Source organism: Solenopsis invicta, chromosome 6 (genome assembly GCF_016802725.1).
Source record: "Solenopsis invicta isolate M01_SB chromosome 6, UNIL_Sinv_3.0, whole genome shotgun sequence".
Taxonomy (NCBI): domain Eukaryota; kingdom Metazoa; phylum Arthropoda; class Insecta; order Hymenoptera; family Formicidae; genus Solenopsis; species Solenopsis invicta.
This window is the reverse complement of record NC_052669.1, coordinates 1,063,698-1,081,946: the sequence shown is the minus strand read 5'-3', so window position 1 is coordinate 1,081,946 and position 18,249 is coordinate 1,063,698. Positions and strand designations below refer to the sequence as shown.

Genomic DNA, 18,249 nt, shown 5'->3' with positions numbered 1-18,249 from the left:
ATACCTGGACGCAATTAAACGTTTCGTCAGTGTCCGTCAAGCGAATATTAATCGCGACAGTTCTAAAATAATGTTCGGAAACGACGAGTGATTTAATAGTTCCGACAGGTCAAATCTCAAAATTGAACGTCATTTAGTTCGAATTATTCAAACAGGAAATATGATTAAACTGTTTGAACTCACTTTAGATTCGACAATGAAACAATCATTTTGTGGAACGCGGCGTTCGTAACCCGCGGCGTTCCACGCTAAATGCGGCCGACTCGACGGAAATCGCGTGTCTCTCTGCATTGAAATAATTATCTGCAGAAAGTTCAAAGATGTTTTACTTTATTATCCTCAAAAAAATGCGCAAACGCTTGACGTTCCGCGAGTATGTAAGTCGAGGAGCGATGCGGTATAATGTGAGCGCAAAACGCTCGTTACATGCAAAATTGTTTGCGGTATCTCTGCGATCAACACCTTGCGCAAATTGTAATTCGGGGGTATTAGCGCAATTAGGATTTCCTCAAATTTCTCTCGTCCTTGAGTATGCGGGAATTGCACGCGACAGCGGCGTAACTACCCTCGCCAGTTATTACCCGGATGCCATTGGTGGTGGCCGGGGCTCGCTCGTACGACGATCACTGGAGTACCTGAATCGAAAGGGGGTCGGAAAGGGACGAGAGACGGAGGAGCGCGGGAGAGGACCGTCAAGAAAAGATCGCCCCGAGCGGCCGGAATCAGAAAATCGGCGAACGCAGAGGCATTATTTAGCCCGGGTCCGCATGAAGCTGTTATTACACGCAAGCTGTAACCACGCGCGATTCAATGCCTTCGATTTTCGGGTGAGAAAGTGTCCACCCAAGAAATGGTTAATAATAATTTTTCCTCTTCGTGACACGCGAAGCGGCACGACGCACGCAGAGCATACTGATTGCGATTGCCGTTACAAATTGCCGGAACGACGGGCGAAACTCGCTCGATAACGGATGTCGCTGATTTCGCTCCGGTTAATTATCGTCGAGGTTGAACCGCAACGTTCGATGGAACGGTAGAAATTACGTCGTTAATTTCTACATTTTGATTATGCTGCAGTGATGGGAAATAATTTTTTAGCATGTTGAGGGACGAGAACAAATACTGATTCTGCATTTGATCAACATGAAAAAGGGACATTCAGTGTCCAATAAAATTTAATCAATTGTTTAACAATTAGGACTTAATTTTAATAAAATTGAACTTTTGAATTATCAACGATCAAATAAGCGATGAAAATTTGTTGTCTTAAAATAAATTTTAGGTTCTAATCAATTAAATTTTAAATCAATAAAATAAATCGATTAAAGTAAAAACCGCTGAACCGTCTGATAAAAGACACTTTTTAATTTATATTTTTATATAGTTTTTAAAATTTCAATTTTTATTTTTATTTAAGAAATATAATTCAAAATCAAAGGAGGTGGCCCTTTGGGCCGATTGACCTTCATTTAATATAAAAAATACAAAAAAGTGAAAAGTCTCAAATGTATCTCCGAATGAATGATATATCCATCACGCGATTGTAAAGTTCTCACTTTAAAAGTCAGAGAGCCTTCTCGAATTTGGTTCTTCTTTGAAAGCGCACTTTGCATGTCCGCTCTCCACATGATCGTTTACATTGTACTATATCACAAGAATGACAGTTTTGAATTAAGGAAACATCACCGGAGATATTATCAACACGTCCTCATTGACCCGAAAACGTTGTATCGCCAATCGAGGACTCAAACCTGAGTAGTCGTAAGTTTTATATCAGCTCACGTGGTCCATGTCTCCGAGCGAAATTGAGCAGGAGAATGAATAATTGTAACTGAGCGAGCTCGATATTGCTCTGGTGAGAGAGCGATTTCGAGAGCACCTGTTGATGTCTTGTCGTCCCAGTTAGAGGTCGAGCATGAAATATGAAACGCCTCTCAATGTCCTCATCATTTCACTAGTGTTATTTTTGCATTGTTGCACGAAACTAGAGAACACTGCATTTCAATGGATATATTAAATTAAACTTGAACAAAAATGAATGTGTAAGCAAATGAGGAGCCGATCTTGTAATTAATCAAGCAATCATAGTTTATAAGCAAACTGTATGTGAGAAATGATAATAATGACTACTAGAAAGAATCAGAGATTCTGTTCAAACAATACGGCACTCTGAATATCATCATCAATAATAATAGCAATAATAACAACATTATTATTATTATTATTGTTATTGTTATTATTAAAACACAATCTCTAGTTCTTTATAAAAATGGAACTAAAAGAGGACACTTAGCTTTAACGAATGTTTGTGAAAATAATTTGCATTCGTCTGTATTAAAGATTCAACTTGCTTGCTTTTTTCCTCTCTCCTGCGTATAATTAGGTACAGATATAAGTACTTGGAAGATTATTACTTGTTCCTCTCTCAGCGTGCACGCACGGATATCCCGCCGCGCGTGCCTCCTCTTTTTATTGTCGGGCACAATTTTCGGATGCCCGAAATTTTAATTTGTCTACCATAATTTCGCTTTAATTTATCCTGTAGCGATACGGTAAACAGAAAGATAATGACGCTTCATTGCTCGCACATGTTCATTTCGCTCGCGAATGATACGGGTAAGAGCAACGGTGAATCGCCGAATAATAAATGATTCCTACTGTGCGCCGCCATGTCGAGAAATAGGCTGGCAACAGTTAAGAGGGCAGCCAGCTGCGACTCATCAATTTCTATCAAAAGGAAGCTCACCAGGAAACTTGACATTTGGATTCGACTTGTACTTTTTACAGTACGTGTTGCACGCGAAAGACGGTGTTGTTACAAAATTGTCCAGTGCTAATTCTTCAATTCGTATCAGCAAGTAAAGTAAGGTGATACAATTTCAAATTATTAACATATAGTCTTAACATGTATTCTTATTTTTTTTAACCCAAAATACAATCAGATATTTATATTCTAGTGTAATTAGAACGTTTGCAATCTAAATTAGTTACTACATAAATGTACAATAAAAAAGAAATTATTGTTGATGTGATTCAAGTCATTATTTATTTTATACCAGAAAAGTATCGAACGTGTACAATTTATATAGCATTTATATGATCAATATTTTTTATTAGTAAACCGTTTTTTAACGCTTACATTTTATAATGACAGATTAGAAATTGATAAAAAGAAAAATAATATTGTTACGAAACATTATTCAAAATTATACTGTATTTATCAGAATGATACCTAAATACTTCATGTTCAAAATTGTGTCCTCGAAAAAAAATTTTCCATATAACTTGTATGCGGTGAGACTAACAAGCAAATGATTGTTAACATCGTACAATGAGATAAAAATTATTTATTAAATTTGAACCTTGATAAATTCATTACATTCATAATTGTACGCGTTCGAAATTGTACTACCTTACTAGAAATATAAAAAACAAAATCTTTGATGCGACGTCGAATCGAATTTTTTTTGTTCGAATTTGAATCGAACCGAATCAATCAAATTTTGTCATAATTGAATCGAATTGAATCGTTGAAACATAATTTTTAATTAACAACGTTATTGTTAGATTGAATTTTAATACATAGATAATAAAAAAAATGATGATCTCCATAAGAAAAGAAATATTGATTATACGATACACATATAAAGTGATACACAGTTGCTTTGAATATGATTTTATATAATTGTCAATATATTATGTAATTTGTATTCAAAATTTTTGAATAGTTTGGGGATTCGAATCATAGAGAATTATATAAAATCTTACCTGAGTTAATTCGATTCGAATAGTTTGCATATCTCTACACTCTATCATAAGTATGGTATCCGCATTCATAGAATGCTTCACCTTTACCGTAATATGGTACACAGATGTAAAATATACGATTACGATTGTTTTACGACCAATAATCCCGGCCAATAAACGCGAGGTACATTATCAACTGCAGCAGTAAAGTTTATGCATATATAAATTAATACGTAAATTAGAATATGACTGTTTATCTCATGTTGCGCCTTGAGTCATTAGTCAACTGTCCAGAGATAGAGACAGAGAGAGACGTAAAAGTCCTACGATCGTGGTTTAGATATGCTCCAGAAGTCGATGAAAACGATTGATACGTCGCTAAGAGCTCGTTAGGACTTTTGTGCGGGCCGATGATCCTTGAAACCGGAAACTCCGAGGCGCTCTCACGTGTACTCGCCAAGTCTAAGTCGCAGGTGCTTGTTCCTAAGCGGCCAGGGCTGATGACTTCTTTCAGAAGCACGTGCGCGATGAGAATTTCCTACCAAAGTCTTATCTTATTTCCCTGACGCACCTAAAACTCGCGAAGGAGTAAAAGGGGGATGAACCACCTGTAAGACGAACGGATGCGGGAAGAGGAATCATAATGTACTTCCCGTGCAACATTAAGCCTCAGGGGACACGTTTACATGGACAGTTTGGCAGTGTACCAATGATTAATACTCATTGTCAGTTAACTCCTCGTTGCATGAAAGAAAAACAGCACGTGCTTGAAACGATGACGCAACCGCGTAACATGTTCATCGCCCGGTGAAAAAGTACTGCACTGATAGAAATAGGTGAATGATTCAGCAAAGCTGTAGCTTGCTGCGCGAATTCAACCTCTACAACTAAGATTTATCATACTAATAATATTAGTACAGAAACTAATAATATTTTAATCTCGGAAATGTGAAATGTTGCCAATCTACGTCGCAATGTCCAGGCTTTTATTTCTTGTATGTCGTGTCAAATGAACAATAAGTAAATAGCTCAATTCCGAAACCGTTTCGATCAACGTAACGCCACGATCGTCGAGAGAATAAATTATTGAAGCTGGAGGAAGGAAGGAAGGAAGGAAGGAAGGAAGGAAGGAAAGAAAACGGCGACGTTTGAGAACAGGAAACGTCGCCGACTACTATCGGCGCCATCGTCCGCCCCATTGGACAGCCTGCATACGTACCGGAATACTTGCTGGTACTCCGCACAAGTGACGCAGTACAAAGCGGCGAGTATCGAAGAGTATTCAACGACAACGATCTATTTAATTACATGTGAGGCTCTGCAGGTGTACCCTTCGTGGGGCTACTCCCCTTTTCTCTCGCTGCCTCCTTGTTTTTTTCCCTCATTTTAATTCGCCGCCTTACGTATCACATTCGTACGGTCGATCGTGCGTGAGAACTGTTCTTGGAAACGATATCGAGGCGGAAAAGAAATGTCGTCGAGCTGCCCGCATTAAGGACTGTCGCTAATTCACTATGGGAACTATAATCGAGCATCACACGCTCGAAGTTGCCGACGAGAAGGCGCGCGCGATCGACCGTGTGAAAACTTGATTCTCGCTTCTCTTGGCAATGCCACGATAAATCTTTTCTCTGGATCGACTTAACAATATCAACACGAGAGACAGAAAAATAAATAACTATTAGAAAATTAAATACTTTATCTTTCAATATCAAATATTTTTTTATTAATATTGATACGAAATATAATTAGCATATTTATAAAATAGTACGGTTTTTTTTCATTTTCACGCCTATTATGATAACTGTTGCAATTACTATCGCAATTACTATCACTTTTTGCAATATTGTAGTATTAGAGTAAAAGTATAAGAGTGTTGAATATGTTTAAGTGAATGCGTGGCAGTAAATAGAAAGACACTATTAGATAGCGATACAAGGGGAACGAATTTAAAACATTATTCAGAACATGGACTGCTAGTAGATTCAATACCTTATATTTTTATTTCTTTCATTAAAAAGAGTATGAGAGCATTATTCATGTATTCAAAATGTTTCAACATTAGGCTAAGGGCCAGTTTCACAACTACTGATTAACTTAACCGATCGATTAAGTGTCAACCATGATTGGTTATTTCTGGCCAATACTACTTAACGACAAATATAATTGGTCAATTCCGATAGAATAATCAGCCGATTAAATTAACCGATGGTTGTGAAACTGGCCCTAAGACTATCATATTAACATGCGTATTATAAGTACATGGCAGTGTAAATAGAAAGGCAACATTAGATACGTATGGTAATCGGAAGGGTAGAAGGCCGTATCCAGGACATTGACTGGCAGGACTGGCAGTAATAGGTTCATAGCTTATATTTTTATTTCTTTTATTATATTTAAATAATTAATATTAATGCTTTTATTTTGTATTGAAATTCTTATTTAAATAATGATAAAAAAGATTGTTTATCGTATATTTAAAAAAACTACAAAATAAAAATATAAACTACCGCTTAATGGTAATATAAAGCCTTATGATTCTTGCATATTCAATCTTTTAAGCTGTGTCCAGCTATGCCAGCAGAAGGTCCAGCTCTGCCATGTTACAGTTTATAATTAAGTTATTTGTGTTTATAAAGGTCTAGATTAAAAAAGTTTGTAATAAAAGTGTAAAATGTATGCAAATTTTGAGTTACATTAATTAAAAGGGATCATTGTTCTTCAATGTAGAATTAATTCATGTAGCTGAATACTATATGATTCAATAGCGTTACAATTTTAAGGTTGAAGCAGCAGTAATTGAGATAGTAACCCTACTATTTGAAAAAAAGAGTGGATCTTTGAAGGAACACTTTGGCGAGCTTCTCTTCGCGTGACGAGTTGCGTTTTCGCATAATTTGTCAAGCCCTAAACATTGTCATCGCGACCACTTGAGACATGATTAACCCAACTAATCCATTCAGCATGGTCAAGCGAATTTTCGTACGGAGCATATGTCGCGCGTGCTTGGGCAACAACCGGCGGCTCGGACAGGCGTTGATATGGAAAAAGATATTAGAGGAACCCAGTTATCCGAACTACGGACGGCAGGAAGGAGAACTGATATAATACCGCGTGAAAGGAACCGAAGGAACCGACCAATCGACGAGAAACCGCATCGGGCGCGACAGGTGGTCTTACATTGTAATGCATCGAATTGCAACAATGTATGATAATTATTGCTCTGCATGCAATAGGAAGGCGTAGAAAGGTAACAAACAGGAAGGGTTATTATTCGCCAATATTGTTCGCGAAATTGGAAGGTGGGGTAAAAGAGTCCTCTCGTCACGGAAGAGGGTTGCTTGTTGCTCAATCACACATGCCTGCTTGCTCGAAAGGAAGTTCGATTTTTTTTTTCGACCGTTTTTTACCGGTGAATTGCGCAGAAAGTTCGATTGAAAAACGAGTGCAAGACCGATAAGGTGGAACTTGGACTTGACAATTTATTCAACGATATTTTATGTCAAGTGCTTTTAGAAAGAAAAGATAAGAAATGAGTTTAATTGACAGCCTTATCAATTTCTCTATTTTATTACATTTGTTGCATTCTTTTCTTATCACCTGTTATTCAAATATTATTGTCAGTTTTTAAAGGAAATGCATTCCCTTCAAGCTAGAATCTGAAATAATAATTTGTTTTAAAAACTATTCATGTGAATGAATTGCATTAATGAACGCAACAAAATTCTTCACAGTATTTGAAAATGGAATCTTATTGCATATGAGGGAGGGGCATCATTCCCATAATAGATGCTTGTTAATAAAATTATTATTAAATTGATTATCAATTTAATTTTGTGATGTTACCATTTTCGTTCAATTTAGAATTGTGTTACAAGAAAAAATTTATTTGACGTACATTTTAATAAACTTGAAAATGTATATATAAAATCACACTGCGAGAAATATCAGTACTACGATCCAGCGAGTAAAGCTCATTTCTAATTAAATTGTGTTGTCAATGTTCTATCAAATTAATAAATCTAGAAGATAGAATGCAGTTCTGTCGTTTAGAGAGCATTAAAGAGCATTACAGGATGAAAAACACTTTAAGGACGTTAATTGTACGTGCTTACAATATTATAAGATGAGAGAGTGCGTGCTTACAATATTATAAGTACCATTCGATACATGAGCCGCAAGCTCACTGGCAGATGGTCTTGGTTTCCCTGAAAAGATGTATGAAAGCTAATCATTCGGAAACGATGAAAGGGCATCGGATAAAGAAGTATGCGACGATACGGCGGACGAAGGGAGGAAGCGGGGGAAGGAAATAGGCAGTGAAGGTAAAAAATAATATTCTTGCAAAATCTTGCTGCACGCACGACCGCAAACCGGCACACGCGGTAAAGTGATGCGCGCGGCACGAGGTACCGCGACGGTTGCCCGCATTTTTATTTCTTCTGCGCCTTACCACTCTCTTCCTCTCATCCCCTGCTTCTTTCTTCTTCCTCCTCCCACCGCTACTTACGCGCCGCGTGGACTCGACCGTTTTAGAGACGATGCAATAAAGCAAGTAAAAATGAGAAAAGGGCGTAGAGAGAGAAAGAGAGAGAGAGAGAGAGGAGGAGGAAAAGAAAGAGAAAAAGAGACAGATCGAATGAGAAAGAAGGAAGGATCGACGGTGGAGGGAAGTGGTGGGGTGCAGCACGAGCCATTCGCCCCCTGCACCATCTGTTGCACCGTTGCATCGAAGACGTTGCGCCCGGGCTTCGCAGGGACACCATATGCTTGCTGTATGCCGCGCTGATATTACAGGAGACTATGGCGCTTTTATTGTTTTAAATATCGTACCTGTCGCGTGTAGTGATTAAAGTCCATAGTGATCTGACGGCATAAACGGTAATTTCCATTGCATCGATCGTGGAAGATCCGAGGACGTGCAGGGACGTTTCTGTGACAGACAGAATATATTATATTAAACCAGCAAACACAGATGTAACTGCTGGATAACATACGTAAATGTAATGGTTTTATATCTATGTTATATGTATAGCAGTTACTTTCGAGACTTACTGGCTCAAATCTCAGTTTACAATTGTAGTTACACCACAAATCATCGTTGATTAATTAGAGATTTGATTTTGTACGTTCTAAAACTATTCTTTTTAAATTAAAAGTGATTAAATCGCTTAGAATGTCACGAACACCCAATAAATCGTGTTATGGAAATATAAAAAGCCTGTGACCTCATTTTCAAAAAACCAACTGTTCAGCTTTTATTCTCGCCAGACACGACACCGTGGCAATCATGCACGTTAACGGAGAACGTAATGAATATTTATAAATGAAAGATGCAAGATCGGTATCATATCGTTCCACAGAGAAACCATCGCGTTTTCTTCGAAGGGGAAGTCGGCTGCCAATTATGTGCGCGTTATTCATTGTCAGAATAAAATCCAATTGACTCTTACCAGCTCTCTTACAAGTTACAAGTTGGATAAATACGTGTAGCAGAATTATGCAAAATATTAATAGAACTTGTAACAAAATTTCAGTCGAAACGAAAATTTGCGATCTTTTACTAATCTTTTTTGTATTATAATTTTTTACACTATAATATTTTTGTACTATAATATTTTATTATTTCTTTTAAATATTTTCACACCAAGTATGTATCACTAAAAACAAAATTAAGTTAATTTGTTTATAACTTGATTTTTTTTAAGTTAAAGATAATGATTTATAAAGTTAATATAGTTAAGTTAAAAGATCCACAAATAAAAAACTAATTCGGTTAAAAATTGCTTTAAGAATGTATGGGTCATATTTTAAAACATTACTAAAAATATAAAAATTTTATGGAATATTCTAGTTTGAGTATCTGAATAAAATTTGAGCACAATTCACTTATTGGTTTAAAAGTTATTTAATTTTTTGTTCACTTTTGATTCTTATGTAACAATACACGTTTTGTAGTGTTTATACTAATATTATATTATTTATATACTAATATATTAATATACTAATATACTAATTATTAATGTACTAATATATTAATAATATAATTATATATATAAATATTATATTTATTTGCCAATTTGATAGAAAAGCATTATAAATTAAATTAAACTTTTTGTTGTTGATTAGGAAAAAAATATTAAACTCAGAGAAGCAGTTTTCAAATTTTGATAACTTTTAATTTGTATTGTATAGCCAAAACCTTAAAATTATCTCAAATTAAAAGTTGGAAATGTGTTACTTATAATTAGATATGTAATAATTATTTAAAATTACTATAAATAACAACAAAATTATATGTTATAAATTATCATATTAATTTATAATAATATTTTAATTATAAATTAACTTTATATGAAATAACAGAAAAATATTGTTTCTTATACAGAAATGTATTTCTTTTTTTACATAAAAAAGTTATAAATTTTTTATTTAATAAAAAGAAATTACATTAAAATAAGTTTATACGTTTTAAAAATAACTATTGAAAATTAAAAATTAACTTAAAAATTATTTATTATAATTTTTAACTTGTTTGGCAATTTTGTTTGATAATATATATATATATATACATATATATATATATATATATATATAGATAATATATATATACGGCGGATTAGTCGAAAAATAATCAAAACAGATAAGTAATAAAAATCTGTAACACAGATGTAAAATAATTGCAATCGATGGAACGTGCGTTCGTCTCCGTTCACAGGAACACTTAAGCTAAAATCGGATCATCGTAGGTAATCCCACGAAATGAGTTTGTGAAATCGCATTCTTATTCGCGTCATGGAACGACGCGCGTCGACATCAAAGGCGTCGCTGCTCGTACTCGTGGAACGAAACGGGGACGTTGATATAAACACATACGTCCACTCGCACGAGTCTACGCACGAGCGAGTCCGAGAATGGCTTTTAGCCTCCCTCCTTCCATTTCTTTCCCTCTCTCTTTTTTTAGTTTCTTTTTTACCTGAGCCACGTGGCGACGCGTGCTAACTCCAGGGGACAGTTGCGAGGGCTCATCGGCCACCGCCTCGCTCATCGTGTGTGATTCAGGGGTACCTTTTTGGGAGGAGGTAGAGGAAAAGGGGGATAAGAAACATTGACGTTGGAAGGAGGAAGGACTACTTGTCGACGAGAGGATCCCGCGAGTTTCCAGCAAAACGAGATTGCCACTCGGCTCCTCTTTATCCCCGACGATCGTAGCTGGTGTTCGAATCGTGACCGTTGATCCACAGATCTTTTGAGAACACGATTCAGCCATATGGACTTATCTTGTCAATCTTTTTTCTCTGCATCTTACATACATACACACACACACGCATACGCACACATACATTACGCGGTATCTCGAATTTTCTTCTTTACCACGAATTAGAGGTCTACAAACTATTAGAATCAAATCAAATCAGATAACATTAGATTCGGATTTTAATTTGTATGATCCTAAATCTATGAATATGAAATATATTTGAAAATATCAAATCTGAGAGATTTGAAAACTAATTATATATATTAACTATTTTATCATATTTAATATCATATTTAAAACGACTTTATAATTAATATTATTTTTCTTACACAGAAATCATTTTTATTATTATATCTATAATTTATATATTACAATTCTACTTATATGTATTAATTATATTAATTAAAAGTTGTGTTCAACGAATCGTTTCAATTTAGAAAAAATTTAGTTCAATTTGAATTTGGACAAAGAAATGAAATTTAACGCGATTCAATTCAGTATCAAAAAACCTTGATTTGCACATTTCTACCACGAATGCTAGGCAATTGAGAACTATTATTTTTCTCAACAAAAGTATATTCTTAAATATTTAATATATAAATGAAGATTTTAAATTCTACTAATCTCATGACAAACTTAATGATTTTAAGCGGAATGAAAATAGTCGGCTGAAATGACAAGAAGGATGTAATATTGATGTTCTCTGACTGAATCCATCTGTCCCGTATGTATTGGTTTTAATATCATATGTCTAACTCTATATAACCAGTCACGTGTTTCCTTTGATGTTTTATAACATCATTTGGTATTTGCTGTGGGTCACGTGCATGGGAACTCAAAATAACGGAGATACTCACACTCTTTTTTACGTCAATCATAAAATACGATCTATGCCAGGATCATTCCTAAGTGTCAAATATATCCCCTTTCTCCTGCGCATCTTCTATAATACATCATTATAACGTATTAATTACAGTAAAAAGTATTTAACTGTAAGATATTAAAATGTTTTATTTTTTTTGTGTTTTTAAATACTTAAAAAGTTTTAATTTTAAACAATGCTTAGATATAAAATACGAAAACATTTGAAACTAAAATCTTTAACAGTTTTGAATGTTTCAGTGTTTTAAATCTAAACAAACTTTGAAACATTTTTAAGTATTTAAAAAACGGAAACAGAAATAAAACGTTTTAATATTTTAAAAATAAAACTTTTTTGAATATAATTATTTATTTATTTATCACTAATTATTTATTTATTTAAAAAAGAAGCTAACAGCGATAATTTTTACTATTGTTACTACGGTTTTTTTTGTATCTTTGTTAATTGCATGTTTGTTAAACAAGTTTTGATAAGTTTGACGTCACGAGATAGTTTGAAAACAGTTCAAAAACCGTTAGATGGAGAATCATCGTACCGGAAACATTTAACTTTATGCGGTTCTCTCCAATTAATCCCCGGAAAATCGACTCCATCCCCTCGAGGTGTGAAATTCCGTTAGCCACATGGCACGCGTGTGTACTTTACGTAAGCTATTCGAGATACGAAAACCCCGTGCTAATTTATCTTTACGACCTCTCTTCTCTTTACGACCTCTCTTCTACCTCCCCCCCCCCAAAAAAAATGTTTAGAAAGATTCTAGTAGTTACAAATTACTCGTATAAATATATGTGAAAATTTAATTTTTTAAAGAAAATGATATTTTGAACATTATAGAACATATTTCCGTTGTTTAATCATGAGTCACTCTCGACGGGAGCATCTCGGATTCGAAAAATCGCAGGGAACAACAGACGCTGGCGATCTACACCGCTCCCGTAGGGGTGGATTTAGTGATTAGCAATTAACTTTGACCCTCCTGCTGGCCGCTGATGTCCGAGCGAGTGCTTCTTCTTTTCGACTATTTTTCTACCCTCGACCCACCGCCGGCCGCCGATTTCCGTTCGTTGGAAACGTCATGTGGCACATTAAATTGGATCCGCGTGGAATAAAAGAAGGCTCCTACACAGCAAACTTAGAAACGAACCGTTCTTCATTGACATATAAATAGCGGCAACATGACAGTGATTGACGTAGATAAACGGTACTTCAAAAGTCAAAGCGGGTATACATACATTTTAATTTACATTCTGTAATTAAAATATGGAAATATTGTATGCGTGTTTGTACATTGGACAACAAATCAATAGAAATTGACGTACAGAATACTCTTGTGTGTTTCAATAATTAACACAAAACTATGCAATACAAATCATTCGTTTCAGAAACGTTATCAACTCCATCGAAACTACTTTCTCTTAATGAATAATCATCAAAGCAATATTGTCAGCAGATGCAACAAAATTACTTGTCGTTATTGATACGATCTTTGACCGTGTATAAAACTAAATATTGAATAATATATTTTACAAGTAAGTGTATTTTAAAAATATTTAAAAAAGAAATTAAACTTTTAAATTACTTTACTACACATTTTTGAAATTTATTTTTTAACTTACGTTTACATTTTTTATTTTAATATAAAAAACTTAGGTTTATGTCTTTTCATTTTTGTCTTATTACTTTATTTCCTTAATTTTGTTAAATTTTAGATTAAAGGTAGCTTTTTATGTTTTTTATTAACAAATACTAAAAAATACCATGTATGTGTATTAAAATAAAATTACTTTTAATTACATTCTAAAAACTTTCTCTTGTCAAATTATCATTAAATCTTCAATGGTACGGTATACAAAATGTTTGATAGAAACCTTGAGAAGACATAATGGGTGTAATAACGATGTATCAAGGAAAAAGACAGAGAAAGTCGTCTGGTATCCCTTCACCTTCTCCAACGATGGCAACGTGGTGACAAATTAAAATGGCTAAGAGAAGCAGGTGATACCAGCTCGGTAGCTCATTTATCTTGTACGTTGGTCGGTTTTTAAATATAAGACTTTAACGCATGAGCACGAGTGAAGCCGATTTTTTTGACCTTGTTTGATGGAATTTTTGCGATATTGTAATAAATGTGATGCATACGTAACGAGAAGTGTAATGTATTATTATAAAAGCTTATCTTATTTTTTTATCTCTCATCTGCAGTTTTTGGAACATCTTCAATAATAACTTATTTATCTGACATTTAATGTCTAAATATTTTCCAGATAATTAAAATATATAAAATGTGATAAATTAAAAATTAAAGAAAACAATAATTAGTTTTTTTTTAATTTTAATGTTTCCTGTATTTTATTCTTCAATTACATTCTTACGCTACGATTTAAATATATAACTAAAAACTGATTAAAATTAATAAATAAATGAAAAAGATTTATGTTTTTTATGTCTGCTGACAAAAATATCAGGATTTTATCTATTTTATATCTTTACAAAAATAAATATAAATTTAATAATCATTCACTGTTACATGTTCTAACTGAATAACATATGAAATAAAATATTAAGTAGAATCATCCCTGCATTATTTAATGAACAAATAAAAACCAATGAACATAAATACATTTTCAAGCAAAAAAAATGCTATTTTAATCAAATTTGTATGAAAATTAGATATAAAACATTTGAATTAATTTGCAATTTAATATTTGTAAGTCTTATTGAATATTTCTCTTAAACGGTTATTTATTAGTGACAGATCAGCTAGTGCAGTACCCCTTTAATTAAAATACATATATTTGACACTAAGAACTTATCGATTTTTCTTGGTTACGTCAAAAGTGTCGGGAATATTGTTATTGCGTCAGTACAGGTACGCATTAAGCGACGCATACGTCTGGGAACCGAAACAATCATCGACAGCATTGCCACAATAACAGCCGTCCAGATCGCTCGAAGATTCACCCGTGTTCGCGTTAGCAGAGGGTGAATCACCCCAGGGATTTGGGTGGTGTTTAGCACGCTCCAGCGAATTGAAGCGTCACCGTGGTTGGAACGAGAGGCTCGAACAGCAACACACGAAAGTGAAAAAGGAACGGATAGCCCAGAGGTGGAGGACCAACAGTGCGTGACCCCCTCTAGAAGGGTCAAGTACCGGAAGTAGGCACCGAACGCAATGCCCCCCGAAAGCAGTGGGTCACGTGGATGAACAACAAATTAACCAGCGTCGGAGCATCGCACGGCCCGTTCGCCCTACCGGCGAACCAAAAACCTATCTACCCCTCTGATAGGCATCCCTGAACATCCCTCGGCTTGCGTATCCTGCCACCATATGCTGCGCAGGTGAAGAGAGACTGTCCAGGCTGACACCGGCGGAACGACTCCGCAGTATTATCGGAGTCCTCAGACACAGCTTCGAAATAACGATACACGCGTGATACGGTGATTTCGAATAACATTTACTTTATTTATTAATCATATGCTGAATTTCTAACGACAGCAGATTTGATTAAACATCTTTTTTTTCACTTTTATAGTTTATTGATATTAAGTGGTTATATAGACTTAGCGAATCAGAAAAGACATTTTTCAACTGTAAAACTTTTGATTAAAAAAAAATATATATATAATATGTTTCTGAAACTTTAAAAATGTATATATTTATTTAAAAAAGTAAAATGCAAAATTATATTCCAAAAGTTTTGAAATGCATTTTTTCAAAATGCATTTACATGTTTACTTTTTTTCTGATTCCAATTATAATTGATTAGAAAAAAAATCACATCAAACAAGAAAGATTCAAGATGATGTAAGAAAGAATTTACATAATCGCTAACCAGAGTGATCCACACTCCTCGTTTACGCTGCATACCTATCTGTTTACCAATCCCATGGTACATTAATTCAGTCCCGTCCTGTCCCGATAAAACTAAACGCTTGCTTCTGTACGCACGGATCTGTTTATGCTCTTCTATCGTATTTACGAGGTGGATTTTCGAGGAGACGCATAAATTTTTACATTAGCATTAGGAGGCTTGTATGGCATCGGGAAGTTTAATTTAAACGGCTTTGTTCCAGCAGTTGATACAGCTGCGGAGAATAAGCTCCGCGCTATTAGATCGAGAATTACGTTTGGAAGGAGATGAAAATTTTCGTTCTTTGTCCGCAGCCGAATATATTTATAAAGCATAAAATCATTATTACCATATTATTTATTATTTATCCTCGGGACATTGATTTGAATACATAGAAACATAGTACCACGAACAGACAAACACACATTATTTTAATTTTAATTGAATTTTTTATCACATATGAAATACTCGGAGACAATTTATTATCCGTAAATTAACAATCTTTTCTTTTTTATTTTTTATCTTTGTTATCGCAACTTTTTGTATTTCTTTGGCATACTTTATTAGCAATTCATTTATGTTATTTACAACTTATCAACATAATTTTAACTATATAACATAATACTACATGAGCTTCTTTTTAACTTAACGAATTTTTTGCTTCCGACCATTGAATCGTAGTATGAATTTTTATATTTGGACGGATCTTGGATTACCTACTTGTACATACATACGACATCTCCTGGTAATAGATTAAATGTTGTCTCACGCTGATATGGACTCTTACTTTATTTTATTATATATGCAATTGCGATTTTAATTATTATATAATGCATTTTAAATTATTATTTAATATGCGATAATTACTTAATACTGAATTTGTTTAAGTTGATGAAGAATGAAGTTGAAACGTTCTTGTATATTTTTAAAAGAATCAATTACTATTGTTAAAAATTATACTATTTGGAATTGTTTGTATTAGAGCTGTTTTTTTTATATTTTTATTTATCATTGCAAAGATATTTAATAACATATAATATTTTTAAATATATTTAACGATATCCATAATATTACATGTATATCAATATGAACAAACTGTGACCATGACTACTTATGACCAAGATTTATAATCGTAAATAACTTTCAATTTGCGATTGGAAGAAAAAATAAATGAATAAATTTGTAATTAATTACTTTTTCAATCAAAGATTGAAAATTATTTACGACTATAAATACTGACCTTAGAGATAATTATTGGAGATAATGTTTTTAAAACATTTCAACAACATTTCGAAAAAAATCATGTATTAAATAATCTTTTTAAAATGTTTACACAATACTTTGAAACGTCCGAAAAATATATGTGAAATCAGCATTACTAAATGTTACTTTAATTTTTCTTACTTGGATATATGCGATGGAACGACACGACGATAACACTTGTTTACATGATCTTTGATAAATCGTATCAAATTTTCCGGAATGAACGCAAGACACTGCAACGTCAATCGAAATGCGGAAACCCATTTGTAATCCAGGTCCATTCGATCGACGACGTGTTCCGGTTCTTATGCAAATGAACCCACATGCACGTCGTCGCTGTGGGCTATATGTATACATAAGTATGTGCGACGAGATCACGGCGCGGTAATACCAAACAAAAAAGAAATGCACGACGCTTTATTAAAGCAGTCGCATATTAATGGATAAATGCATTTTTAACGTCAGAGATTTTCAAGAAACATGGAATCAGCTCGATTAATTCTTATCGTATGTATACGTCCGCCGAGAGTACTTATATATATAAATACACGAATGAATACAGAAAGCGGCAGCTAGTAAAATGTAAAATGTTGATAAGCATCGAAATGTTGATAATTTTATAATTAGCGTATCTTTTGCGCTAATAAAGATGATTTTGTAATGCGGAAGAAAGACGTGATATCATATGATATGTTAATTAAAAAAGAAATAGTAATCTAAAAACTTTTTGAAAAGAATTGATTATTCTTTTTCTTTGCATTTTTTTAAGTATTTTAAGGAATATATGTATCATATCTCAAAGTATTATCAAAAATATAAAAATTTCATAGATTGTTTTATTATTACTGTAAAATTTTAGCACAGATCTCTTATTGATTTAAAAATTAATAACTTGTCCAACTATTATCAAGTTAAAACAATTATTTTTATAAAAATTGTTTTTGAAAAAGTTTGACTTTTTTGCTTCTTTTTTTGAAACTTTTTCTTAACGAAAAAAATTGCAAAATTCGAGTTTTTATTTGAGCGTAAATTGGACAAGAGAGAATATGTGAATGTCTCCTACAAATTTTGTCAATTGGATTAAAACTAAATGAGTTATCGTGGCAACAATTTTTAAAAATATTATTTAAGAAAAACGAGTTTGAAAACAGTTTATGTGTTAATAAGAAATTCTTGCGAACCTTATCTTTAATCTACTCTTTCTCTCTCTTTCTCTCTCTCAAAGTCCAAATCATTAAAAAAATATC

At 33.7% G+C, this 18,249-nt stretch overlaps 1 protein-coding gene across 2 annotated transcripts in view; it reads right to left on the bottom strand.

Moving 5' to 3' along the window:
- LOC105205216 (cytochrome P450 4C1) overlaps positions 1-18,249 on the bottom strand; it is a 62,104-nt gene that overhangs the window by 21,576 nt on the left and 22,279 nt on the right. For both annotated transcript variants that reach the window (XM_026130588.2, XM_026130589.2), the window contains exon 2: positions 8,581-8,680. The gene's annotated coding sequence lies outside the window, so the exon portion shown is untranslated. The remainder of the gene's footprint in view (positions 1-8,580; positions 8,681-18,249) is intronic.